Source organism: Rhinoraja longicauda, unplaced genomic scaffold (genome assembly GCF_053455715.1).
Source record: "Rhinoraja longicauda isolate Sanriku21f unplaced genomic scaffold, sRhiLon1.1 Scf000435, whole genome shotgun sequence".
NCBI lineage: Eukaryota > Metazoa > Chordata > Chondrichthyes > Rajiformes > Arhynchobatidae > Rhinoraja > Rhinoraja longicauda.
In genome coordinates, this window is record NW_027601652.1 from 39,071 (window position 1) to 66,223 (window position 27,153).

A 27,153-nucleotide genomic window follows, 5' to 3' on the forward strand; every position below is an offset into this window, starting at 1 on the left:
CATGTGTTGCACATTTGGAGGTTGAACATAAGGGGAAAGCATCCAGTTAATGAATGACAAGACCCTAAACAACCTTGATGAAGAGAGGAATTGGGTTCCACATCTCCCTGAACGTGGGTGGTCGTTGGTCGGCACGTTTCTCGGTGGGGCCGAAGTGTTTGTTTCCATGCCGTATCTCCGAACAAAACTAATCAGTCCCGATCCTAAACATCGCATATCCATGTTTTCCAATTGCTGCCTGACCTGCTGAGTTCCTCCAGCACGTTTTGCTCAAGGTTCCAGCATCTGCAGTTCCTCGTGTCTATCTTATGCGCATTGATAGATGTCACTTTGCCAATGAGAAGGCAAGAATACTTTAGTTGTCTCCAGTAATTATGTACCTGTTAATTTGTGGAGGGATTCCCATGACGTTTAGTGGTGTGGGTGATGGGTCAAAAGTACCAAGTGGTATTTAGGGACAGGTTGTTATCAAAGCCTTCCATCACAGTGAGGAGGTGACTGGAGGAGACTCACTGTGATGGATGTTTCTTTTTTGTTTTGTGTTGGTTTTGTGATTGTGTGCGTTATTGCTTTATTTTTATTGCTTCTTATTGTTGGACTGTGCATATGGTTGAAGGTTGCTTCTCCGACTTAAAGGCTATGACTACTGGTGTGCCTCAAGGTGTGGTGCTGGCCCATTGCTGTTTGTCCTCTATATCAATGATTTGGATGAGAACATACATGGCAAGATTAGCAAGTTTGCAGATGATACAGAAGTGGGTGGTAATGCAGATAGTGAAGATGTATGTCAAAAATTGCAGCAGGGTCTTGATTGGTTGGCCAGGTGGTCTGAGGAATGGTTGATGGAATTTAATACAGATAAATGTGAGGTGTTGCATTTTGGGAAGTCTAACATGAGCAGAATCTACACAATCTGGTAGGGCTCTGGAGAGTGTGGTCGAGCAGAGGGATCTAGCAGTGCAGGTACATAGTTCCTTGATGGTGACGTCACAGGTAGAGAGGGTGGTCATGGAGGCTATTGGTGCGTTGGCCTTCATCGGTCAGAGTACTGAGTATAGATGATGGAAGGTCTTGTTGCAGTTATATAAGACATTGTGGAAATTTTTAAGGCCGAGATAGACACATTCTTGATTAGAACGGGTGTCAAGGGTTATTGGGAGAAGGCAGGAAAATGGGATTACAAGGCAGAGATCAGCCATGATTGAATGGCAGAATAGACTCGATGAGCTGAATGGCCTAATTCTACTCCTATAACTTGTGAACTTGTGAACATTGGTGAGGCCACATTTAGAGTATTACTAGACCAAGTGGACCCGTTGGGCCCAAACCTCTCCTGCATTGGTGCAGCACCCTCTCTTCCACCCCTCACCCCTCCAGATGTCCAGAGTCTCTTGCCCAGAGTAGGGGAATCGAGAACCAGAGAACATAGGTTTTAGGTAAATAGGAAAAGATTTTTTAGGAATCTGAGGGGTAATTTTTTTGCATAAATGTGGTGGGTGTATGGAACGAGCTGCCAGTGGAGGTAGTTAAGACAGGGACAGTCATAATGTTTAACAAAAATTAGATACGTACACGGATAGGACATGTTTAGATGGATATGGGCCAAAAGCAGGCAGGTGGGAGTAGTGTAGATGGGACATGTTGGTCGGTGTGGGCACGTTGGGCTGAAGGGCCCGTTTCAACGCTATAAAACTCTATGACCCTATGTGACATTGAAACCACGGAGAATCCAGCTGAAAGGATGCGGGGCACAGCCATTGCGGTAGAAGGCACCAATGAGACTGAGGAAGAATGGTGCTACTTTCTTAGAATGGCCCAGACAGGGAGTGCAGATTCCCAGTGGCTTCATTTGTTGACTACATTAATTACCTGGAGGAGGGAAGGAAATGTACTGTAAGAGCTAATGATACAAAGTAGGTAAAACATAAAGCGCTGGGATAGTATTGGCAATTTTCCAATCAACTGGGACCACTCCTGACTCTAATGATTCCTGAAACATCACTACCTATGCCTCCATAACCTCTAAATCCACCTCTTCCAGAGCCCAAGGATGTAGTCCATTCGGCCCAGGTGACTTATCCACCTTCACGCCTTTCAGCTTCCTAAGCACCTTCTCCCTGGTTTCTTATACTACTGGGTTAGTATTCAAATACACCTTTAATTCGGTATTTACCTCCCTTCTCACACCGGTCCCGATTTTAACCAACCTTACTCTCTTACCCCTTCTTAAACTTTCCATCCCATTAATTTGGGAGACTTTCGTAACATTTCCTGCACTCTTTCCGTTTAACGCCAGGCTTACACTTCCAATTTGCTGACCCCACGCGTCACTGTTTAGTTTCAAGCTCTATCCACAGCCCTAGTCACACGGTTTGCCAGGAGGCTGGTCCCAGTCGGGTTCAAGTGGAGTCCGTCCCGTCCGTACAGTTCCCTCCTTCCCCAATACTGGTGCCAATGTCCCACAAATTCAAACCCACTTCTTTCACACCAGTCTTTGGGCCACGTTTTCAACTCAAGATTTCAATTGTCCAAAAGACCACTTGGTCTGCCTTTAGAATTTGAAGTGATTGGGGAACAAGAGAAAATCCAGAGAAAGAAATGGTCATTTGACCCATCAGTCCCACCACAAAGTGAAAATAGGAGCGAGTGAAGTGGTCTGTGTAAATAATCAGTTATTTATGAAATATTTGCCCGGATATTACATCTTAATTGGCCCCATTGATAATATAAATTGGACTCATATCATAAACAGATACTGGGACAATAAAGCGTTGAAATACAGTGCCACATTCTCCAGTCACACTTGGAGCTCACAAGACATTTCTATGGCTTCCTGTTCATCTTGTGCTAATCTGTCGGTCAGTGATTGGTCAGCAGGAGTTTTATGTAGATTGCTGCAGCCAATTGCATTTGATTCCAATGGTTCCAAAAGCCTCCAAGATGCCAGAACTACAGGTATATAAGATGCAGCAGCATTGGAAACCTCATCCACACAGAGAGCTGGGAGAGAGACAGGTGGGAACGGCAGGAGGACCACAGTCTAGGGTCCTTCCGCTGCTGGACATGGGGGGCAGGGTGTGGTGGAGAGAGACGCCCCTCCAAATAAGGGATATGTATGTAAATGTATGTAAATGTCTAAGTAAATGCCTGTATTGAATATGTAACCTCCGGAAATGTCGGATGGGTTTGTTTAAAAAATGATGTTTTGTAAAGGATATTTATTACTTGAATAAAGTATTTTTTGATATAAAAAAAAGCAGGATATGCCCACCTTCACTCTGAAACTTGACACTAATGATGAATCGTTTTCTTGGGTTTCAGTTTCGAGGAAGAAAACTTGATGCTGGTGTGGATTTTGGTGCTGACCGCACTGCTTGCCAGTGATGTGACAGGTAAGGTCCATTGATTCCAGGAGCTTTAGAAATAGATTGGTGTGAGGAATGAATGCACTGTGTTGGGACTGTGGATCATGGGAATTTGTAGACATTGGGACTGGTCGGGATGTGGTAGGAAATGGCTCTTGTCTGGGATACTCATCTCACAGCTGCTGAGTTGGAAGGTGAATTGGAGACTCTCCTCCACATCAGGAGACAAAGATTTCTCCACGGTGACGCTTCACAGGAAAACAGTGTTGCAGGAAGAGGGATATGTGACTCTCTGTCAGGAACCCAGGGGATGCAGAGGAGAAGGTTCTGCAGGCACTGGTCCAATGCAACGGGTGCCGTGTACTTGCCCGCTGTGAGGGTGAGGATGGAGGCTTGAGGGAGGATGGCCAGAGTGCTGGCAATGGTGCAGAGGGAGTGAGTCCTGGGGGTGGGGAGTGAAAGAGGATGGAGTTACGAGTGATTTGATAATCAACTGTTTCCTGTTGTTTGTCTGCAACTCCATGTTAATCTGCAGATTAACTTTCAGTCTTGCACGTGCAAGGACATCCATGTCCCTTTGATCCTAAATGTTGCCGACCACTTTCCATTTAAAAAATATTCTCCTTTTCTCATTTTTATTACAAAGTTGATGATTTCATATTTTTGCCTCTTTATTCCATCTGCACATTCATTCAGTCTCATTCCCCGTGAGGTCTCTTTGCATCTTCCTCACAACTCCCTCTGCCACCAGCTTTGTGTCAGCAGCTGTCTTGATGCACGTCTCCCAGTACCTTCATCCAAATCACTGATGCTGTTTGTAAACTGATGGGTTTGTCCCTGTGACACACTCCAGGGTATCGGTATCTTCATGGTCACCACTCCCCACACCTTGGGTTGCAGGTCATCAGTCCCTGGGGATTTATTACCATTCAGCAGCTTTATTTCTCCAATAGTTGTGTTCAGCTGATGATCATTTCTTTCACCTTCTCCTTCCATCTGCGTCTATTGGCCCCTCTGTTTACTTGACTTTTCCTTTCTTTCCAGGAAGACAGACAAACAAAGTTGTTTAATTTCACTGTCGTTTGCTTATTCCTTAACATAATTTCTCTCTCTCACTCTGCAAGGGGTGTGCAGACATATTTTCCCATTTTCCTCTGTGCAGAAATATTCAGTCAGTTTTTAATTTTCACACAGTATTACTCTCCAACTCTACTTTTCCTCACTAAAACCTTGGTTCAACCTCGGAAAAATATTCATCTTAATACAGTTCACTCTCCCTAGCAATGTATTTGGAAGATTCATCCATTTCTTCAAGTCCTCATCTATTTTTTTAATTAGTGGTTTATAATTTAATTTATACAGATTATTTAACTTATTATCTACTTTAACCCCTAGGTACTTCATGCCTTCTTTTTGCCATTTAAACTGACTTTCTCTTTTACATTGATCATAATTACCTTAAAAAAGAGGCATTATTTCAAGTTTTATCTTTATTAATTTTGTATCCTGATACTTTCCCATATTCTTCCAGTCTGAAATATAATTTTCTTAAGGATTCCAATGGTCTAGTAAGACAAATTAAAACATCATCTGCAAATAAAGTAATTTTGTGATTTTCCTGATTAACTTTAAATCCTTCAATGTCTAAATCTGATCTTATTAGCTCTGCCAGAGGTTCAATGGCCAATACAAATAAAGCTGGTGACAAGGGACATCCCTGTCTACTAGATCTTTCCAAATTAAATGATTGAGAAGATTGGCCATTTGTCACCACTTTGGCTTTAGGTTGTTTATAAAGAGCTTTTACCCAGTTAATGAAACCATTTCCCAATCTGTACTTCTCTAATACTTTAAATAAAAAATCCCATTCTCACCTGTCAAACGCCTTTTCAGCATCTAAAGCAACTGCTACGCTCAATTCCTTTCTTTTCTGTGCTAAATGTAAAATATTTATAAATCTTAGTACATTATCAGATATTTTCCTTTTTTTGACAAATCCAGTTTGGTCCTCTTTAACCAGCTTCGGTAAATATTCTGCCAATCTCCTTGCCAAAAGCTTAGCAACTATTTTATAATCTGCATTCAACAATGATATTGGTCTATAAGAAGATGCATTTAAAGGGTCTTTCCCTTTTTTTTGAATTACGGTTATAATTGCCATTGAGAAGGATTCTGGTAATGTAGAAGTTTTTTCCGCTTGATGTATCACTTCCATAAATACTGGTAACAACAAATCTTTAATTTTTTTATAGAACTCAGGCGGGAAACCATCTTCCCCTGGAGATTTATTACTTGGTAAAGAATATAATACTTCCTCCACTTCTCTCAAAGTAAAGGAGGCATTTAGTCCCATCTGCTCCTCGTTAGAGATTGTTGGTAATTGTATCTTGGATAAAAAATTATTTATCTTAATTTCATCCTTTTCAGATTCAGAATGGTACCGAATTAGTGTAGAATTGCTTAAATACCTCATTGATTTCTCTAGGTTTATAAGTAATAATATTTTGATCTGTTCTAATTGAATTTATTGTTCTTAATATTTGTTCTTCTTTCAGTTGCCATGCTAATACCTTGTGCGCTCTTTCTCCTAATTCATAATATCTTTGGTTAGTTCGTAATATTAGTTTTTCTGTTCTGTAAGTATGTAAAGTATTGTATTGAAATTTTTTATTTGCAAGTTGTATTTTTTTCGTATCTGAAGAAGCTTTCTGTAAGTCTTTTTCTAATACGGTGATTTCTTTTTCTAATCTTTCAGATTCCTTCCTATAATCTTTCTTTATCTTAGATGAGTAGCTTATAATTTGGCCTCTCAAATAAGCCTTCATTGCATCCCATACAATAAATTTATCATCAACTGAATTTAAATTTGTTTCCAAAAATAATCCAATTTGTCCTCGAATAAAATCACAAAAGTCTTGCCTTTTCAATAGTAAAGAGTTGAGTCTCCATCTATACACTGACTGTTCTTTATCTGGCATCGTAATTTTCATTAGTAATGGTGAGTGATCCGATAGCAATCTAGCCTTGTAATCTATTTGTATTATTCTACCCCTTAATTGAGCTGAAATCAAAAATAGATCTATTCTTGAATATGTATCATGTCTATTGGAATAAAAGGAGTAGTCTCTTTCCCTGGGATGGCTTTTCCTCCAAACATCTATTAAATTTTAAATTTCCATTAAATTCAAGGTTGTCTTCGCTGCTCTTGTCCTTGTCGTTGTCAATAGACAATAGACAATAGACAATAGGTGCAGGAGTAGGCCATTCAGCCCTTCGAGCCAGCACCGCCATTCAATGCGATCATGGCTGATCACTATCAATCAGTACCCCGTTCCTGCCTTCTCCCCATACCCCCTCACTCCGCTATCCTTAAGAGCTCTATCCAGCTCTCTCTTGAAAGCATCCAACGAACTGGCCTCCACTGCCTTCTGAGGCAGAGAATTCCACACCTTCACCACCCTCTGACTGAAAAAGTTCTTCCTCATCTCCGTTCTAAATGGCCTACCCCTTATTCTCAAACTGTGGCCCCTTGTTCTGGACTCCCCCAACATTGGGAACATGTTATCTGCCTCTAATGTGTCCAATCCCCTAATTATCTTATATGTTTCAATAAGATCCCCCCTCATCCTTCTAAATTCCAGTGTATACAAGCCCAATCGCTCCAGCCTTTCAACATACGACAGTCCCGCCATTCCGGGAATTAATCTAGTGAACCTACGCTGCACGCCCTCCATAGCAAGAATATCCTTCCTCAAATTTGGAGACCAAAACTGCACACAGTACTCCAGGTGCGGTCTCACCAGGGCCCGGTACAACTGTAGAAGGACCTCTTTGCTCCTATACTCAACTCCTCTTGTTACGAAGGCCAACATTCCATTGGCTTTCTTCACTGCCTGCTGAACCTGCATGCTTCCTTTCATTGACTGATGCACTAGGACACCCAGATCTCGTTGAACTCCCCCTCCTCCTAACTTGACACCATTCAGATAATAATCTGCCTTTCTATTCTTACTTCCAAAGTGAATAACCTCACACTTATCTACATTAAACTGCATCTGCCATGTATCCGCCCACTCACACAACCTGTCCAGGTCACCCTGCAGCCTTATTGCATCTTCCTCACAATTCACACTACCCCCCAACTTAGTATCATCTGCAAATTTGCTAATGGTACTTTTAATCCCTTCGTCCTTGTTGATCTATCCATTACTGGATCTAAACAAAAATTGAAATCTCCCCCTATCAATATATTATCATGTGCTTCCGCCAGATTTAAAAAGGTACCCTGCACAACCTTCTCATCATCTAAATTTTTGTGCATATATATTCATTAAGGTCCACAATTCTGAGAAAATTTGACAATGTACCATTACAAATCTACCTACTGGGTCACTTACAATATTTTGTATCTTAATTGGTAGCGTTTTCTTAAATAGGATAGCAACCCCTCTTGCTTTTGAGTTAAAAGAAGATGCGACCATACTTCCTACCCAATCTCTCTTTAACTTTTGATGTTCTTTTTCCGTTAGATGTGTTTCTTGCAAGAAAGCTATATCTACTTCCAATTTTTTCATCTGTGTTAAAATTCTCTTCCTTTTTATCGGTCCATTTAACCCATTCACATTATAGCTTAAAAAATTTAATTTGTTATCCATTCATTCCTTTTTTTTTTTTTTTCCTTCTTCCTTACCTTGATACCTCTTCCAGTATTTACATTGTGCCGTATTTCAGTGTGCTCCCCTCCATAGTCCAGGTATAAAAACAGAAAAGGAAAAAGAGAGATAGAGAAATAAACCCTCCCTCTAATGTTGTTAATAAATAGATTAGCAACATTACCCCCCTCTATTATACGAGGTGTGGTCCGCACCACACTTGTGCCCATGATTATGGTGGAGCATCCACATTCTCCAACCCCCCCCCCCCCCCCGATGTATCAAGTACTTCTAAAAATTAACAATCCTTAATACAATTAATCCCCTCTATAGTATACAGATCTTATTAATAATCATTCATTCATGAGTCTTCTTAAGCATTTCTCGATGGCAATTCTTCCGCATACTCTTCTGCTTTGACAAAGTCTTTAAAAAAATTATTTTCTCCAGTGTTGATCATAATCTTCAAAGTAGCCGGATACAGTAAAATAAACCTATGGCCCTTCTTCCATAGAATATTTTTTGCCTTATTAAATTCTTTTTTTCTGCTCAACAAGACATTACTGATATCTGGGTAAAAGATTATTTTAGTACCTTCATGTTCTATTGGTTTTCCCTCTCTTATATTATTCCCGACTGTTTTGAAAACTAATTCTCGATCTTGGTATCTTAAAAATGTAATCAACACAGATCTTGGCTTTTGATTAGCCGAGGGTTTCGGTCTTAGAGCCCTATGTGCTCTTTCTATTTCCATCCGACCTTGTTTGTCTATTCCCAGAGTAGTCACTATCCAATCTTGAAAAAAGTTAATTGGGTCTTCCCCCTCCACTCCCTCTGGCAAACCAACAATTTTAACATTATTTCTCCTGCTATAGTTTTCCAAGGCATCCAACTTCTCCGACGTCTTTTTACTTTCAATTGCTGCAGCAGTAATACTGTCTTCATTTTTTTCCACTCTAGATTTTAACATTTCATTTTCCATTTGTATATTATCCACTTTATTTGTCACTGTTTGAAAATTCTCCTCCATTTTTTCAAAGTCTTATGCAATTTCTTGTTATCTCTCCTCATTAATTTGTTATCTCCTTCAATTTTTTTAAGCCTGTTAATAATTTCTTGAAACATCGTTTTCATATTAGTCTCTGTATCTTCTTGATTTTCTTCTTCCTCATTTCCACTTCCACTGCTAGTGGGGTCTCCCGTTACCTCATCATCACTCGTGTCCGAAAGTCCAGACTCGACTTCAGCAGCCTCTCGGCAAACAGTGGGCCTTTTTGGTAACTCACGGTGACCCCCTCGTATTTTGCCTCAAGTCAAAGAGCGCTTGCTGGGAGTAGCCGACTCCAGCTTCGTACCGGAGCCCTCCCCAGACTCACCGTCTGCCGAGGGGTCACCAAATCCAGTCCCCTGCTCCATCAGAGCTGTGAGCCTACCTTCGATTTTTTTTCTTGATTCCTTTGTTGGATTTCCTTGCTTCTGTGGCCGTTGTACTCCTCTTTTTTCTTTCTTGGAAGGCATCCGTACGTTCTGTATACTTTCTGTATACTTTCTGATTTCATTTAAAGTACTTGATTTCCTTTAGTTCATCTTTTTTTTAGCAGTTTAGGGCTTTGTTTTCAGGAGAGCTGAAAAGTTATGTCTACTCAGCCAAGCATTGGACACGCCCCCCCTATATAATCATGGTTATGCTGTGTTTCCATTTTATGAACTAAGTTCATTTCACTCCTCTGACTTTATCCCATCATTTACTGTCCTGGCCACCCCTCTTTTTTTCATTTTGCCGATCCCCATGCCAGTTTAAAGGTCGCATTTAATTCCAAATTCATCACTTTGCAACCACATGAAAACCATTGACGTGTTTGTGATGCAAATGTGTCCGAGGAAGGTGGACTGAGGGAGGGGATCAGGGGGAGGGGAGATGAGGAAAGAAGTGTGCACATGATGTTATGTCAGTGCACACACCGAGTGTATCAGTAGGTGGTCAAAGTGATTTTAATTCCATGTGGTGCGTATGTGTGTGTGCATGTGGCATGTGACCAGTGGGAGGGTCATGAGGGTAAAAATCTAATTTTACTCAAGTGACAGAATTCTCGCGTTGTTGTGGAACAGAGAAACGTTAATACACAACAACACAGCTCTGTGAGAGTCGTGCTACAGGTGGTGAAGGTGTTTGGCACGCTTGCCCTCATCGAAGATTAAAGGAGTTGTCATCCATGTTACAGCTGTACATGATGTTGGTGAGACCCCACTAGGAAATTGTGCTACCAGATCTGGTGGGCTTGAGTTATAAAGTGGGGGTGGTTAAAAATTAATAAGGTGCAGCAATCGAACATAGATATCACAGTGTAGGGGAGAAAAAACTGGAGGGCATGTTATTCCCCATGAGGGTGGCAGAGGAAGTAGTACAGGCAGGTACATTTACAATGTTTTAGAGACATTTCGACAGATTTATGTATAGGAAAGGATGAGAGGATAGGGGCCAAATGCAGACAAATGGGACTCGCTGACAAAGCCCCATTGGTCGGTGAGTTGGTTGAAATCTGAATTCTCTTTAACTGACAGAAACAACCGATACTTTGGGACTGCAGGAGACTCAGCAAGACCTTGAAATGCGCCACATAGTGAAAGGGCAGTGTGATGAAAACTGGTTTTATTTTCCTGCCTTAAGATCCTGTTACCGTTTTTTTCTGTGACAAAAGGACCTGGTCAGAAGCTGAGGTAAGTCCCTGAAACCAGTGGTTGTTCTGGGAGGCCTGGGTAACATTGCCCTCTGCTGGTTCATTCCCATGAACTCACAGCACAGCCTGTCGTTGAATTGCCTGCGATGAGCCCCTGTGTTCCAGGGCGCGCTTCGCTGCAGCCGTGGGCTCCGGTTTCCATCGCTCGGACCAGTGGGTGAAATATTGGGATTTGGGGGAAGCTCCACATCCAGGGAATAAAGTTCCCCAATTTTCAACGTCACTTCGAATGATTTATTTGGAGGTTTGTGAGAGGATGGAACACACTGATTCATTACAACAGATAAACTATATTGTTTGTTTACAAGCGTTCTACAATCACCAACCACATTACGGGCATCTGGCTACTATGGCCTCGAGCGAACACAACACATTCATCGCCAAAGTGATTGGTGCAGTGAGGAATGATAGTCCTGAAGCTTGGATTGGCCTAAACGACAGATGCCAGGTACAGTTAATGATGACACGTCAGCATTATAAAGGGGTCAATACTGTATCAATGTATCAATATAAAATATGCACTGACAAAACAGGAGAAAATGGCAGCAGGAGTAGGCCACTCGGCCCCTCAAGCCTGCCCCGCCCTTCAATACGATCATGCCTGACCAGTGCCGGCCTCAACATTTCCCTTCATTCTGCCCGATCCTCTCCGCAGTCGGGTTCCAGTTAATCCGTCTCCTGAAACTGAATTAGTTTTGGTCCCAAAATGTGGAAAGGACACGGGGCGAGGCTGGTGTGCAGAGCGATGTCACAGAGCAGCTGAGAAGGAATCTGACAATGAGAATTTACAGATTTGGGGAAATTAAATTGAAATAACTCACATGAGTTCTCTAAAGCCCAATTCACTGGATGTTTTCAAAAGAGAGTTAGCTCTTGGGGCTAAAGGCATCAAGGGATATGGGGAAAAAGCAGGAATGGGGTATTGATTTTAGATGATCAGCCATATGTTCCTAAAGCTGAAGAAAAGACAGTATAAGGGAAATCCATACAATTATATTATCAGGAACCTTTGTAATAAAAGCTTAATGGCTCAGGTACAGCTCCTCCCTGCACTGTTACTCAGCATTCCAATGGGAATGACCGTTGTTTTATACACAGGAAGGGACTTTCACATGGATCGAAGGATCTTCACCGAGTTACCGGCACTGGCTCTCAGGTGAACCTAATCATTCAGGCGACGAAGATTGTGTGGAAAGAAACTTTCGTGGTAAGTGTAACAATAACAGAAATGTTGTTGTGTTGGAAGTTGATTCCAGACACAGTATTGAACAGGAAGTGACCTCAACAGACCTGCTGTTACACAGAGGGAGGGAACCAACCCCGTGGGTCCTGTGCTCTGCAGAACTGGACTGACTGCCCAGCAGTGAGAGGAGGATGTATGGGATGTAATGCAGGAGTCAGGGGAACAGACACCGAGTGTAACTGTGCAGGAGGAATGTACAAGGGGGCAACACTGGAGTTAGAGGAAGGTACAGTGTGACACGGCACATAAAGAAAGAACTGAACACAGACAGGAAGTGAAAGGAATGTCCTGAGATTCATTTTTAAATGAATTAAACACAGAAACAATATGCTCAACCTCTGTGTATCCTGGTTAGAGTGGACATGCTGTCGTGTGAACCGTTCCATGTCACTGTTTGACAACAAACTGAGAGGCAGTGGAGCAGTGAACTGTCACAAAACAGAGCGGCAGTGAGGATCCAACAGGCTGAGGCTTGTTCTCCACAAGAGAGAAGATTGAGGGGGGACCAGCCAGGGGCCGATCTCACTGTGAAGGATTTGTAGGGGGATGTCGAGAGGATGTTTCCTCGAGTGTGAAACCAGATTTCCTGGTCATAAATGTAAAATAGCCACCGTTAAATCAATAGACAATAGGTGCAGGAGATGGCCATTCGGCCCTTCGAGCCAGCACCGCCATTCAATGTGATCATGGCTGATCATTCTCAATCAGTACCCCGTTCCTGCCTTCTCCCCATACACCCTGACTCCGCTATCCTTAAGAGCTCTATCTAGCTCTCTCTTGAAAGCATTCAGAGAAATTGCCTCCACTGCCTTCTGAGGCAGAGAATTCCACAGATTCACAACTCTCTGACTGAAAAAGGTTTTCCTCATCTCCGTTCTAAATGGCCTACCCCTTATTCTTAAACTGTTTTAAAATCAAAGAGAGAAGAGAGAAAATCATCTTGACGTGGGCGTTGCGGGCAGGTGGAGCTCAGGAGCACGTAATCGAGGCAGAGAGCACAGATGTACTTAAGGGAGAGGTAGATGGAGAAAGGAACAGACGGATGTGTTGATGGGGTCAGATGAAGGGAGGGGGGAGGCTGGTGAGGAGCAGCAACAGTTGCACGGATCCATGGGCCGAGTGGTCTGTTTCTGATCCAGCTCCACAGATTCCAGATCTGATTCAAATAATGAAACATTTTGACCAAACGGAAAACAGAAAATGATGGAAACACACAGCAGGTCAGGCAGCATCTGCGGAGAGAGGAACCGTGTTAAGATTCCCCTCAATTACCTTTCTATTTCCTCTCCACAAATGCTGCCTGACCTATTGGGTATTTCCAGACTTTATTTCACATTTCCAGGACCTGCAGGATTTTGCTTGTGGACTAACAGGAAAATGCTTTTCTCTTTTCATGTTTCTAGGAAAGGGAGTCTGGAATGATTTGTCCTGTGAGACAAAACTTGATTTTGTTTGTTCCTAAAAAGTGGATTGTGCTTAGAAGACTCCAGAATGGTCCACTCATCCTTTCCAGCAGTGGATCCAGTGCTTTGATTTCTTTATAGCCGCTCTCACTGTCTGTGGTGACTGTACTCACTTAGCTTCTCAGCCAATAATAAAGAGAACTGCATCATGAGCTGTGTGTTTGGTGCTGTGTGAGTCCAGTTTCTCGCAGCCTTCCTGTCCCACTGTTGCTTCCTCCCCACCTCTGCACTCAGTGCTGCGCTGAGGAGAAGGCGAGACACACTTTGCAAAATGAACTCTTGTCCTTCGGCCGCACCTGATGTGTTGGGTCCCGGACACCGCACCTGGGAGAGAAATAAAGGCTGTGGAGAGGATACATGGGGAGTTAGTGGAATAGTTGCAGGGAGAGAGCTTTCACAGTCCTGTGGGTGGGCTGCAGAAGATGAACTGGGCCCAGAAATTCCTCAGCACATCTGTATGAAAACCTCTGTTTATAAATCAGCTCAACCGGGTGTCGGGCAATTTGCCCAGATAATAATCTGCCTTCTCGTACTTGTCATCAAAGTGGATAACCTCACATTTATACACATTATACTGCATCTGCCATGCATCTGCCCACTCTCCTAACTTATCCAAGTCAACCTACAGTCTCATAGCATCCTCCTCACACTGCCACCAGCTTTGTGTCATCCGCAATCTTGGAGATTTTACATTTAATTCCTTTGTATAAATCATCAATATATTTATTGTAAATAGCTGCGGTCCCAGAACTGAGCCTTGCACCCTACTAGTATTGCTTTCCATTCTGAAAAGGACAATTAATTCCTACTTTTTTCTTCCTGTCTGTCAACCAGTTCTCTATCCATGTCAATGCCCTATCCCCAATACCATGTGCTCTAATTTTGCACACTAATCTCTAGTGTGGGACCTTGTCAAAGGGTTTTTGAAAGTCCAGATACACCACATCCACTGGCTCTCTGTTGTCCATTCTAGTTGTTGCATTCTCAAAAAATTCCAGAAGATGAGTCAAGCATGATTTCTCCGTCATAAATCCATGCTGACTTTGACCGATCCTTTCACTGCTTCCAAATGCGCTGATATTACATTTTTAATACTCGAATCAAGCATCTTCCGCACTACCAATGTCAGGTTAACTGGTTTATAATTCAATTTTCTCTTTCCCTCCTTTCTTTAAAAGTGGAGTTACATTGGCTAACCTCCAGTACACAGGAACCGATCCAGAGTCTATAGGACATTGCAAAATGATCACCAATGCATCCACGATTTCTAGGGCCACCTACTTGAGTACTATGGGGTGCAGAACATCAGGCCCTAGGGATTTATCTGCCTTCAGTCCCACCAGTTTACCTAGCACCATTTCCTGACTAATGTGGATTTTCTTCAGTTCCTCCCCCCCACTAGGTCCCCTAGTATTTCTGGGAGATTGTTTGTGTCTTCCTTAGTGAGGCCAGAGTCAAAGTACTCGTTTGGTACTTGTGTAAAAAGCAATGTGCTGCATCAGTCAATCCAACCAACAACAACCTGTCCAAGGCTGACCACCTCCCACAATTACTTCCCTCTTACCAACGGCAGCTTCTCAATCTGGCCTCACCAATGGCTGCATCAGCCACGAATCAGGGAGTGAGAGAAAGCCAACGACAAGAGGAGTGGTGAGGGGGTGGAAGCTGCAATGGAAGCATTCACGGGAGAGGGAGCATTCACGGGAGAGGAAGCATTCGCGGGAGTGGAGCTCTGGTCGGGCTGCTGTGAATGTGGACAGAGACTGGAGAAGAGGTCAGGAGGTGAGAAAGATCAACACACGTTGATGTCTTGTTCAGAACGCTGCTAACATGCGTCTCCTTCAGGTGCTCTCTCACCCGACCAGTACACAGAGCACAGGTGAAGTGTGAGAGACTCACCTCCTCTGTCTGGGAGCTGGAACATTTCAGAGCAGCCCCCAGTGCATCAACTGTGGTTCTACATAGTGCTGGGGGAGTGTCAGGGCAGGGGGATTACTCTTGGATTGTTCTCAAGGGCTGGCACGGGCACAGAGGGGTGAATGACCTCCTCCTGCACTCCCCGCTTCTATGGTTGAACAGCATGTCCAGGAAAGGCCCAGTGTGGGGAGATACACACTCACCCTACTTGATGCTCAACACGTGAGAGCCACAACTCCTGGTGTATCCCTCACTGCACCAGAGGACATGTTCCAGCTGAACCACTCCCGGCATTTTGTGGATAATGAGTGTATCAGTGTCCTCCAGGACTGAGACTGACCTGTCCAGGAGAAAACTTCTAGGCAGGTGAACAGTGAAGAACCATTAATCCCACAGAATGGGGCTGATATCTTTGGCAGATCCATAGTGGATGCTGTTTAATCCACTGAGTCTGCCAGTCTCCAGATACTCACAGATAAGCTGCTCTTCATCCACACAATCAATTGCCAACATCTTGAACCTGATCCTCCCATTGCAATAAAACCCTCCCCAACTTACCCCCCTGATCATCCCACTCAAGTGTCCAACCTGTACATCTCAATGGTCATCTCTCCTTCATTTCATGCATCGTCCCCTTTAGTGACTGAGGTAGTGCCCACCCTGTCATCTGACCCATTCCACTGAATTACCAGTTGCCTATTCTAAATCTACCTACTTCAAATAAACCTAAATATTATTATGAGATTACACACTGTTTCATCTGTTTTCAAGAAATCTGAGAAGTGAAAACTTCAGACAGGGATCTTGGGAATCCCCTTGGTGTGAAAGACTTTAATTCAGGAAGATACCTGATTATCTCCTGATGACAAGATGTCCTTAGACATGAACCCACATCTCCAGGTGTTTCTCCACACAACACAGCCATTCTATTCCCCAAACATTGCTCACATGCCCCATTGTCAGATATTCTGGTGACATCCAGAGAGAAATTAGCTCATCTGTTCATTCCCCACCCCCTTGTACGGCACACTGCACCATGTACTCTTCACCAATATTCTTCACCTCACTGTGTACGGCAATGGAAGGTTCCAGAGTGACGTCCTTTCAATCAGACGCATCTGACCGTGGTCTGCCAGTTGTTAACAGGCTCTATGAGCACGCAGAGTAATCTCCTGAAATAAAAACACAACGTGCTGCTAACACTCAGCAGGTCATAAGGTCATAGGAATAGGAGTAGAATCAGGCCATTCAGCCGATCACCTCCGCCATTCAATCATGGCTGATCCATCTCCCCCTCCTAAACCGATTCTCCTGCCTTCTCCCCGTAACCTCTGACACCTGTACCAATCAAGAATCTATCTATCTCTTTGCCTCCACAGCCTCCTGTGGCAAAGAATTCTACAGATTCACCACCCTCTGTCCAAAGAAATTTCTCCTCATCTCCTTCCTAAATGAACGTCCTTTAATTCTGAGTCTATGACCTCTAGTCCTAGACTCTCCCACTAGAGGAGATATCCTCTCCACATCCACGCTATCCAAGCCTTTCACTATTCCGTATGTTTCAATGTCAGGAGCGTTTGCGGAAAGAGAAAGAGACTTAATGTTTCACGTGAAACACGCTTCATTAAAACCTTCTGAATAATTCCCTGAGCAAAATACCAAGTGCTGGAACAACTCATCAGGTCAGGCAGCATCTGTGGAGGGAAATATACAGTGACGTTTCAGGCTAAGACCCATCTTCACACTGCTGGACTCCAGGTGTATTTTATTGATCCGTGCTGGTTTACCGGCAGGTAACCAGCAGGGGGAGCCTGGAGTCAATAAACAAACGGCTGCATGCAGATGAACAGCTCCTTGCTCTTCCTCCTGCTCTGTTTTATTTAGTGATGATGACTGGTGGAAAGAGAACAAAATGGAGAGGTAGAAAGGTGGAAACAAGAGAAAAGAGTGAGGCAGAGAGATGGCATCTGGAGAAAGAGTGAACTGCAGACAGCACCAATTGCCTTTGCTGCACCAATGGATTTCAGGGAAAAGGTTAAGGGAATGCACACAGTGTGATTCAGCAGCTCAGTGGGACACACTGAGAGTGAAGTGGAAACACACTGGAGGAACTGAGAAACACAATAGACAACCTCGGGATGATAAATGCCAAGTGGCGATTGCACCAGACAAGTAGCAGACTTTGACCATTTCTATCCTGTGAGTGTCTAACACCCACAACTTCTCATTCACTGGCATTGCCATCGCTGGTTCCATCACCTTCAACAGTTTGGGGTCAAAATGACCAGAAAGTCAACTGCATCAGCTACGTAAATACAATGACGACAAACGCACTCACAAGCTGGGTACCTTCAGGCTACTGACTCAATTGTCACACCCAAAGTCATTCTACCATCTTGATGGTACAAGATGCAGAGGTGGGACAGATCTGATCTCCCGCCTAAGGAAGGACATTCTTGTGATGGTGAGAGCACAGTGAAGGTTCACTATTGATTTCTAAGGTGGCCGTTTCGTAATTTGAGGAGACATTTTATGGATTTGACAATTACTCTAAGTTTGAGGAAAGGGAACTGATCTCATTGTAAAAACACTTTAATGGTGCTTGCAAGGGTAGAGGTGAATCTGTCTTTCTACCCCTGCCTGGGGACTTTAAAACCAGGAGTCACAGGAGTCGCAGAGAATTCCACACATTTACAACTCTCTGAGTGAATTTTTTTTCCTCATCTCCATTCTAAATGGCCTACCCTTTATTCTTAAACTGTGGCCCCTGGTTCTGGACTCCCCCAACATTGGGAACAAGTTTCATGCCTCTAGCTTGTACAATCCCTTAATAATCTTGTATGTTTCAATAAGATCTCCTCTCATCCTTCTACATTCCAGTGTATACAAGCCCAGTCACTCCAGTCTTTCAACATACGACAGTCCTGCCATTCCAGGTATTAACCTAGTGAACCTACGCTGCACTCCCTCAATAGTAAGAATTTCCTTCCTCAAATTTGAAGAACAAAAATGCACACAGTACTCCAGGTACAGTCTCACTAGGGCCCTGTACAACTGCAGAAGGACCTCTTTGCTCCTATACTCAACTCCTCTTGTCATGAAGGCCAACATGCCATTAGCTTTCTTCACTGCCTGCGGTACCTGCATGCTTACTTTCAGTGACTGATGAACAAGGGCATCCAGATCTCTTTGTACTTCCCCATTTCCTAACTTGACACCATTCAGATAATAATCTGCCTTCCTGTTCTGACTACCAAAGTGGATAAACTCACATTTATCCACATTAAACTGCATCTGTCATGCATCTGCCCACTCACACAACCTGTCCAAGTCACCCTGCATCCTCATAGCATCCTCCTCACAGTTCACACTGCCACCCAGCTTTGTGTAATCTGCAAACTTGCTAATGTTACTTTTAATCTCTTCATCTAAGTCATTAATGTATATTGTAAATAGCTGCGGTCCAAGTACCGAGCCTTGCGGTACCCCACTAGTCACTGCCTGCCATTCTGAAAGGGACCCATTAATCCCTACTCTTTGTTTCCTGTCTGCCAACCAATTTTCTATCCATGTCAGTACCCTACCCCCAATACCATGTGCTCTAATTTTGCCCACTAATCTCCTCTGTGGGATCTAATCAATGGCTTTCTGAAAGTCCAGGTAAACTCCATCCACTGGCTCTCCCTTGTCCATTTTCCAAGTTACATCCTCAACAAATTACAGAAGATTAGTCAAGCATGATTTCCCCTTCGTAAATCCATGCTGACTCGGAACGATCCTGTTACTGCTATCCAAATGTTCTGCAATTTCTTCTTTTATAATTGACTCCAGCATCTTCCCAACCACTGATGTCAGGCTAATTGGTCTTTAATTTCCTGTTTTCTCTCTCCCTCTTTTCTTAAAAAGCGGGATCACATTAGCTACCCTCCAATCCACGGGAGCTGATCCTGGATCGGAGTGCTGACTGACACAGTGGTGTTGTGTTGGACGTTGAAGGACAGCCTGGGTCAGAACTACTACATTAAATCGATCAGGGACGTACAAATGAAGGATGGCCCTTGAAACAAGTGAAGGAAAGCTTTAACTTGGGAGCAGATGTGGTGGAGTCAGATAAATTTGGAGTAGGGGATGTAGCCTCTGTGACCCCAGCCGCCGGAAGCAGTTTCTCCTCATTTACTCCACCAAAGCCGGGTGGCACACACAATGGCCATGGTTTGCCTGTGGTGGAGAGAGGGAATCTTCAGGGTGGGAGGGGGCTGCCGCTGAACTGGGCTGCAATATCCTGAATGCATTCCAGAGTGTTGGAGCTGCACTCATCCAGGAAAGCAGAGGGATTCCATAATGCTCCTGATCTCACAACTTGTAGATGATGGGAAGAGTTTGGCATCAAAGGTGAATCACTCGCTGAGGTATCCCCAGCCTCTGAGCGGCCCTTACAGACACAGAATCAATGCGGCTGGTCCAGTACGTTGTCAGGTCAATGGTGACCCCCAAGCTGTAAATGGTGGGTAACTGGTGACATTAATGTCATTGGCTGTTCCAGGTAGACCCTCACGTTTAGAGGTGGTCATTGCCTGACAATCATGTGGGGCAAATGCTGCTGGACATTTATTGGCCCAGGCCGGAATGTTTTTGCTGTGGGGTCCAATTTATGTGCCAATACCTGGTGAAGACTTTGGAGAGGAAGGGAAGTTTGGAGACAGGTTGGTTGGAAGGAAGGTCAAGGAATAGTTGTTGATTGGAGGGGTGAAGGTGCCGGTCTGAAGATGAAGGGAACTTGTCCTGTGTTTGTCCTCTGGATGTCACCAGTGGTTTTATCACCACTGAAAACTGAAGCACTCATAATGCTGACCAGAGGAAGGCTTTAGCCAAGTCCTGGAGTTCTGACGCAGGCTTCAACCCAAGACATCGACTATATCTTTGCCTGCGCAGATATTGCCTGACCTGCTGAGTTTTTCCAGCAGGTTTTTATTTGTTCCTGGATATTTCAAGGTTGTTCCTTCACTGGAAGGAAAATATTGCAACCACTGGAAATACAGAATTAAAAGTTTGGAAATACACAGCAGGCCACATAACATTGCTTGGGGCAAAGACAGAGTTTATATTGGAGGTAAATATTCTTTGGAACCGGAGTGTTAAAGACTGAACATGTTTTTGATTGTTGAGATTGTTGGATGGATGGTAGGAGAGAGGGAGGGTGACCCATGGAAATGCAGGTGACTGAAATGAGTTTAATGTAAATGTTTCTAAGCTGTATTTGGTTTGGCTATCTTTACAACACGGTTGGTTCCATTCCAGAAATGATATGAAAACAATAGCACTTTTCAGAAGCTGTACTGGTTTAATAAAAACAAGATGGATCTCAGATTGTTGAAGGAGAGGTGATTTGCATATCCTGTTCAGTGTAATTCAATTTTGAGACCTGACGTGTTGTATTTTGTCACTAATATCTGTGCTTTTTTCTCTTCCATCTTGTGCTATGAGTATGGCTGATAAAACTGGGATTTGCTGCCTAATGAAAGTGCAAAATGTTGAGATAATACTGAGTCTTCTTGGCAGCCTCTGATTATCCACCCCTCTGTGCCAAATCCTATTCTCCATTAGATCACCTGCAATCCTTTCTAAATCCCAGTGAGTTTAGTCTAATTTTCCTCCTTCCCTCTTCATTGGTCACTTCCCTCATTCGAAATATCCATCCGTGCTGCACTGACTCCAAGGCAAATATTTCCTGCTTTAGGTACGGAGACCATAACATCCCCTAAACTCCAACTGTGCACTCACTGAAACACTGTGGAATTTCAGCACAGCAACTTTGTTTTTCCCCAAACCCGTCACAATAACAGGATGGTGCTATTTGACTTCATAATTGCTTGTTCCAGCTGCAGATTGACTTTCTGCATCTGGTGAACCAACACGCCTGGATCCCTCCACACACCAACATTTACTGGCTTCTCACCACGTGAAATGTTCTGCATGTGTAGGAAAATAAATGCAGATGCTGGTTTAAGTCGAAGTTAGGCACAAAATGCTGGAGTAACTCAGCGGGTCAGGCAGCATCTCAGGGGAGAAGGAATGGGTGACGTTTCGGGTCGAGACCCTTCTTCAGACTGATGTCAGGGGAGTGGGTGGGACAAAGATAGGATGTAGTGGGAGACAGGAAGACAGTGGGAGAACTAGGGTGGGGAAAGAGAGGGACAGAGGAATTATCTGAAGTTAGAGAAGTCAATGCTCATACCGCTGGGGTGTAAACTGCCCAAGCGAAATATGAGTTGCTGTTCCTCCAATTTGCGCTGGGCCTCACTATGACAATGGAGGACGCCCATGACAAAAATGTCAGACTGGGAGTGGGAGGGGGAGTTGAAGTGCTGAGCCACCGGGAGATCAGGTTGGTTAAGGCGGACTGAGTGAAGGTGTTGAGCGAAACGATCGCCGAGCCTGCATTTGGTCTCCCCGATGTAGAGAAGTTGACATCTGGAACAGCGGATACAATAGATGAGATTGGAGGAGGTGCAAGTGAACCTCTGTCTCACCTGGAAAGACTGTTTGGGTCCTTAGATGGAGTCGAGGGGGTAGGTAAAGGGACAGGTGTTGCATCTCCTGTGGTTGCAGGGTAAAGTACCCAGGGCAGGGGTGGTTTGGGTGGGAAGGGACGAGTGGACCAGGGAGTTACAGAGGGAACGGTCTCTGCAGAAAGGGGTGGAGATGGGAAGATGTGGCCAGTAGTGGGATCCCGTTGGATGTGATGGAAATGTTGGAGGATAATTTGCTGTATACGACAGCTGAGGGGTGGAAGGTGAGGACAAGGGGGACTCTATCTTTGTTACGAATAGGGAGGGGGGAGCAAGAGTGGAGCCGTGGAATATAGAGTAGACCGTATGGAGAGCCTCATCTATAATGGAAGAGGGGAACCCCTGTTCCCTAAAGAATGAGGACATCTCTGATGCCCTAATACAAAACACCTCATCCTGGGCGCAGATGCGGCGTAGACGGAGGAATTGGGAGTAGGGGATAGAGTTTTTACCGGAAACAGGGTGGGAGGAGGTGGCTGATCTAGCACTCTGGTGTCGGGACAATAGCCTCCTCTTGAATGTCAAAAAAACTAAGGAGCTGATTGTGGACTTTAGAAGGGCTCAACATCCAAGGACGCACACGCCACTGGAAATAAATGGGTCTACTGTGGATAGGGTGAGCAGCTTTAAATACCTGTGAGTCCACATCAAAGAGGATCTGACATGGACAACACATATTGCCGTACTGGTGGGTAAGGTAAAGCAGCACCTTTACCTCCTTAGAAAGCTGAGGAAATTCAGAGTGTCTCTGAGGATCCTTCAATGCTTCTACTCTGGGGCTGTAGAGAGCATCCTGTTCGGTAACATCACAGTATGGTTTGGGAACTGCTCTGCCCAGGACAGGAAGGCCCTGCAGAGAGTTGTGCGTTCGGCAGAACGCACCATGGGAACTACACTCGCCCCTCTGCAGGACCTATACATCAGGAGGTGCAGATCAAGAGCAAGCAAGATTATGAGGGACCCCTACCACCCCAGCAACGGACTGTTCCAGCTGCTACGGACAGGCAAACACTGAAAACGTAGAGGATGAGACAGAGTTTCTTCCCACAGGCCACAGGACTGTTAACTATTATAACTCCAGGGACTAAATTTTCCTGGTGAGGCCAGACTGGGGAAGGAGGGCAGATTTCTAACCCTGAAGAACAACAGTGAACCAGATGAGTTTTTACAACAGTCCGGTAGTTTCAGTCCCCATTACTGATGGTGACTTGTTTCTCCAGAGTGACTGCAGTTTATTTACTTGGATCCAAATTCCCTGGTGTCTGGGATGGGATTCAAACTCGTGCGCCTGGATCACCAGGATATCACAGAGTAACTTAACCATTACACTGCCACACCCTGTTACTCTGCAGGGCGTCATGTGTAACTCTATCTCTGAACAACGATGTGACACCAGAGATCCATCAAAGTGTTGACTGTAACCTGCCCTCTGAAAAGGGCAGTGGATGATTAGGGAAGGACAACAAATGCAGGTCTGGCCAGTGAGGTGACGACCTGTAAGCTAACGTGTTATTGTTAACTTTTCCTGGCATCTGTTATTCAGGCCAATCCAAGCTTGTGGCCTGTGTGTGGTCACGACATTGATCACTCCGTGAAGGAATAGACTGTGTACGTTGGAGGTCACAGTAGCAGATGTCCATAATGCTGGGACCGCACCTATTTACAATATACATTAATGACCTAGATGAAGGGATTAAAAGTACATTAGCAAATTTGCAGACGACACAAAGCTGGGTAATCAGTCTGAAGAGGGATCTCGACACAAAATGTCATCTATCCATGTTCTCCAGGGATGATGCCTGACCCATTCAGTAACTCCAGCACTTCGTGTCATTTATTATTTGCCCCTCTCTGACTTTCTGTATTTATCTTGTTTTTAATGCTCTTCTTTCTCCATCTGACTTCTTTGTGATGTCACCAGTGCTTTATGCTTCTCTTTCTTTTGTTTCCCTCTCACTTTGTGTGTCTCCCCATCTTTCTCTCCCTCTCTGTCCCCCTTTCCTCTCTGCTCTGATGTGTGTGGAAGTGTAACATGTTCAGTGCATTCAGAAAGTATTCAGACCCCTTCACTCATTCCACATTTTGTTACGTTACAGCCTTATCTTAAAGTGGATAAATTATATTTTTTAATCATCAATCTACACACAATACCCCAAAATAAAAAAGCGAAAACAGGTGTTTAGAAATTTTTACAAAGTAATTAAAAATAAATAACTGAAATATCATACTTACATAAGTAATCAGACCCTCTGCTCCGACACTCAAAATTGAGCTTAGGTTCATCATGTTTCCATTGATAATCCTTGAGATGTTTCTACAACTTGATTGGAGTCCACCAGTGGTAAATTAAACTCATTGGACATGATTTGGAAAGGCACACACCTCTCTATATAAGGTCCCACAGATGACCGGGCATGTCAGAGGAATTGTTTGGAGACCTCCGTGACAGGATTGTGTCGAGACACAGATGTGGGGAAGAGTATAAAACAATTTCTGCAGCATTGCAGGTCCCAAAGATCAAAGTTGCCTCTGTCATTCTTAAATGGAAGAACTTTGGAACCGCCTCTGTGCTGGGATGCATTGCTGTTGAACAAAATAAAGTTCACTTCTTTGTATTCATGCTCCTGGTGTCCTGTGGATGTTTTGTGACCGGAGTTTGCCAGAACTTCCAACATTTTGTCCCTGAAACCTGCTAAACATTCTATCCTGAGGCAACCTTCTATACTGTGTACCACTACACCAATCTTGGTGTCATTCACTAAACTACTCACCGTGCCACCTGTTCTCATCCAAATCGTTAATGTCCATGACAATCAACTGCTGACCTTGTACTGATCTCTGTGGCAGAGTCCTTGCAGTACCATGTGTAGATGGCATGGGAACAGCCAGGATGGAGTGGGTGAATGCTTGGGTTAATGATGGGTCTGTCTCAGTGGGCTGATGTTTGTTTGTTTCTGCCGGGTTTCCAAAGTAATGGTGGAGTGTCAGTCATCCAGAAAAGTGGAGAGTATTCCGTCCCACTCCTGATCTCTATCCTGTCCAATATTACCAGAAGCACGAGTGGTCCATGTAGTCCCTGAAACCTGCGCAGCATTCAATAAGATCATGGTTGATATTTATGTTCCTGCACTAGTCATTCATCACGTAACACTAAAGAGTCTGTAGCCCTCTGTTCCCAAACAAGCGGAGTTACTAAGTATCCATGGGATGAAAATTGTAAAGATTCACTACTTGGGTGAAGAAACCTCTCACTACCGTCCTGACTGGTGACTCCTCATTTTAAGACTGTGACTCCTGGGTTTAAAGTCCCCAAGCAGGGGTAGAAAGACAGATTCACCACTACCCTTGCAAGCATCATTAAAGTGTTTCTACAATGTCGTCATTGTATTTATGTAGCTGATGCAGTTGACTTTCTGGTCATTTTTACCCCAAGATGTTGAAGGTGAGGGAACCAGCAATGGCAATGCCAGTGAATGAGAAGTTGTGGGTGTTAGACACTCACAGGATGGAAATGGTCAAAGTCTGCTACTTGTCTGGTGCAAATGCCACTTGGCATTTATCATCCTGAGGTCGTCTATTGTCCTTCTTGGTTCATGGTGCAAGGAAGGCCATTGATGGAGCAGCAGAAGGTCTCCGTGTCCAGGACACTGTCCTGAGCAGCTCCTGCAGAGGTCCTGGGGCTGGGATGTTGGACTTCCAATGGCCACAGACATTTCCTTTGTGTGAGGAATGTGGACAACTCCTGCTGACACGTTGATTGGGAACTGACTGATTGGTTGGTCTTCACCAGGAAGGATGGAGAATCAGCTGAGAACACTGGATGCTGAAATGGTTACAGGACCAGATGACATTTCAGCCGTGGTCCTGAATCCCTGTGCTCAGGAGCAGCTGCACCTTGGACCAAATGGTTCCAGTTCAGAGACTAGACTGGCATCCACCCACGATGTGGAGAATTGCCCAGGTTAGTCCTGTTCTCAAAAGGCTGGACCAATCCAATCAGCTATCCGCAGCCAAACAGTCCACTTTGATCATCAGCAAAGTGATGGAACCGAGAGAGCGAGCGAATGGCATTTACTCCCCACAACCGAGGTACTGAGGCCCCGTGTAGCTTTACCGTCCAGCTGTAGAAAACATCAGTTAGGCCACAGCTGGAGCACCATGCACTGGTTATGGTCACCACACTGTAGGAAAGGCGAGAAGGAGCAGGGAAGATTCACCAGGACGTTACCTGTGTCAGAGCGTTACAGATGTGAGGAGACTGGAAAGTCTGGCTTATTTTCCCTGAGAGTGAACCTGATTGAGGTGAAACCCGAGACTTTGAATGTGTAGGAAACAATTACAGATGCTGGTTTAAATCGAAGGTAGACACAAAATACTGAAGTAACTCAGCAGGACAGGCAGCATCTCTGGAGAGAAGGAATGGGTGACGTTTCGGGTTGAGACCCTTCTTCAGACATTGACTGTACCTTTGCCTCCACAGATGCAGCCTGGCCTCCTGAGTTCTCCAGCAGCTTGCCTTTGCTCATGGAGAGGTTGTTCAGAAAATCGAGCAATGTTGGTGCTTCACTGGGAGGAAAATATTGCAGATGCTGGAAATACAGAATTAACATTTTGGAAAAACACAGCAGGCCACACAGCATCAGGGGGAAAGACTGAGTTTACATTGGAGTTAATATTCATTGGAATGGAAAGAGGTAGACACTTAACAAGTTTTTGATGATAGAGAATGGTGTGTGGATGCAGGAGAGAGTGAGAGACCCATGGAAGTGGAGGTAACTGAAATTAGTTTAAAGTATTTTTTTCCAAGCTGTATTTTCTGCAGCTATCTTTACAACACTGTTCAATGTTGGAAATTACATAAAAACAATAGCACTCTTCAGAAGCTGAACTGGTTTAACAAAACCAAGGGAGATCTCCGATTGTTGAAAACCAGGGGATTTGCATATCCTGTTTCAGTGTAACTCAGTTCTGAGACCAGATATGATGTTTTTCTCTCTATCACCTGAGCTGTGGTCATTTCCATCTTGTGATATGAGTATGGATGATAAAACTGGGATTTGTTGCCAAAACCTGTTGCTGGGAGATGTGCAGGTGCAAAGTTTTGAGATATTGCTGTGTGTTTCCTGGTGACCTCTGAGGACATTTGATAAAGGGACATGCATTTTGGTGAGAGTTTAAAGTCACACAGAGGTGAGAGTAGTGATGA

General features: G+C 44.1%; 1 pseudogene; it reads left to right on the plus strand.

Moving 5' to 3' along the window:
* Positions 1 to 893: 893 nt before the first annotated feature.
* On the plus strand, positions 894 to 13,478 carry LOC144590966 (C-type lectin LmsL-like; annotated as a pseudogene).
* The last annotated feature ends 13,675 nt before the right edge of the window (positions 13,479 to 27,153 follow it).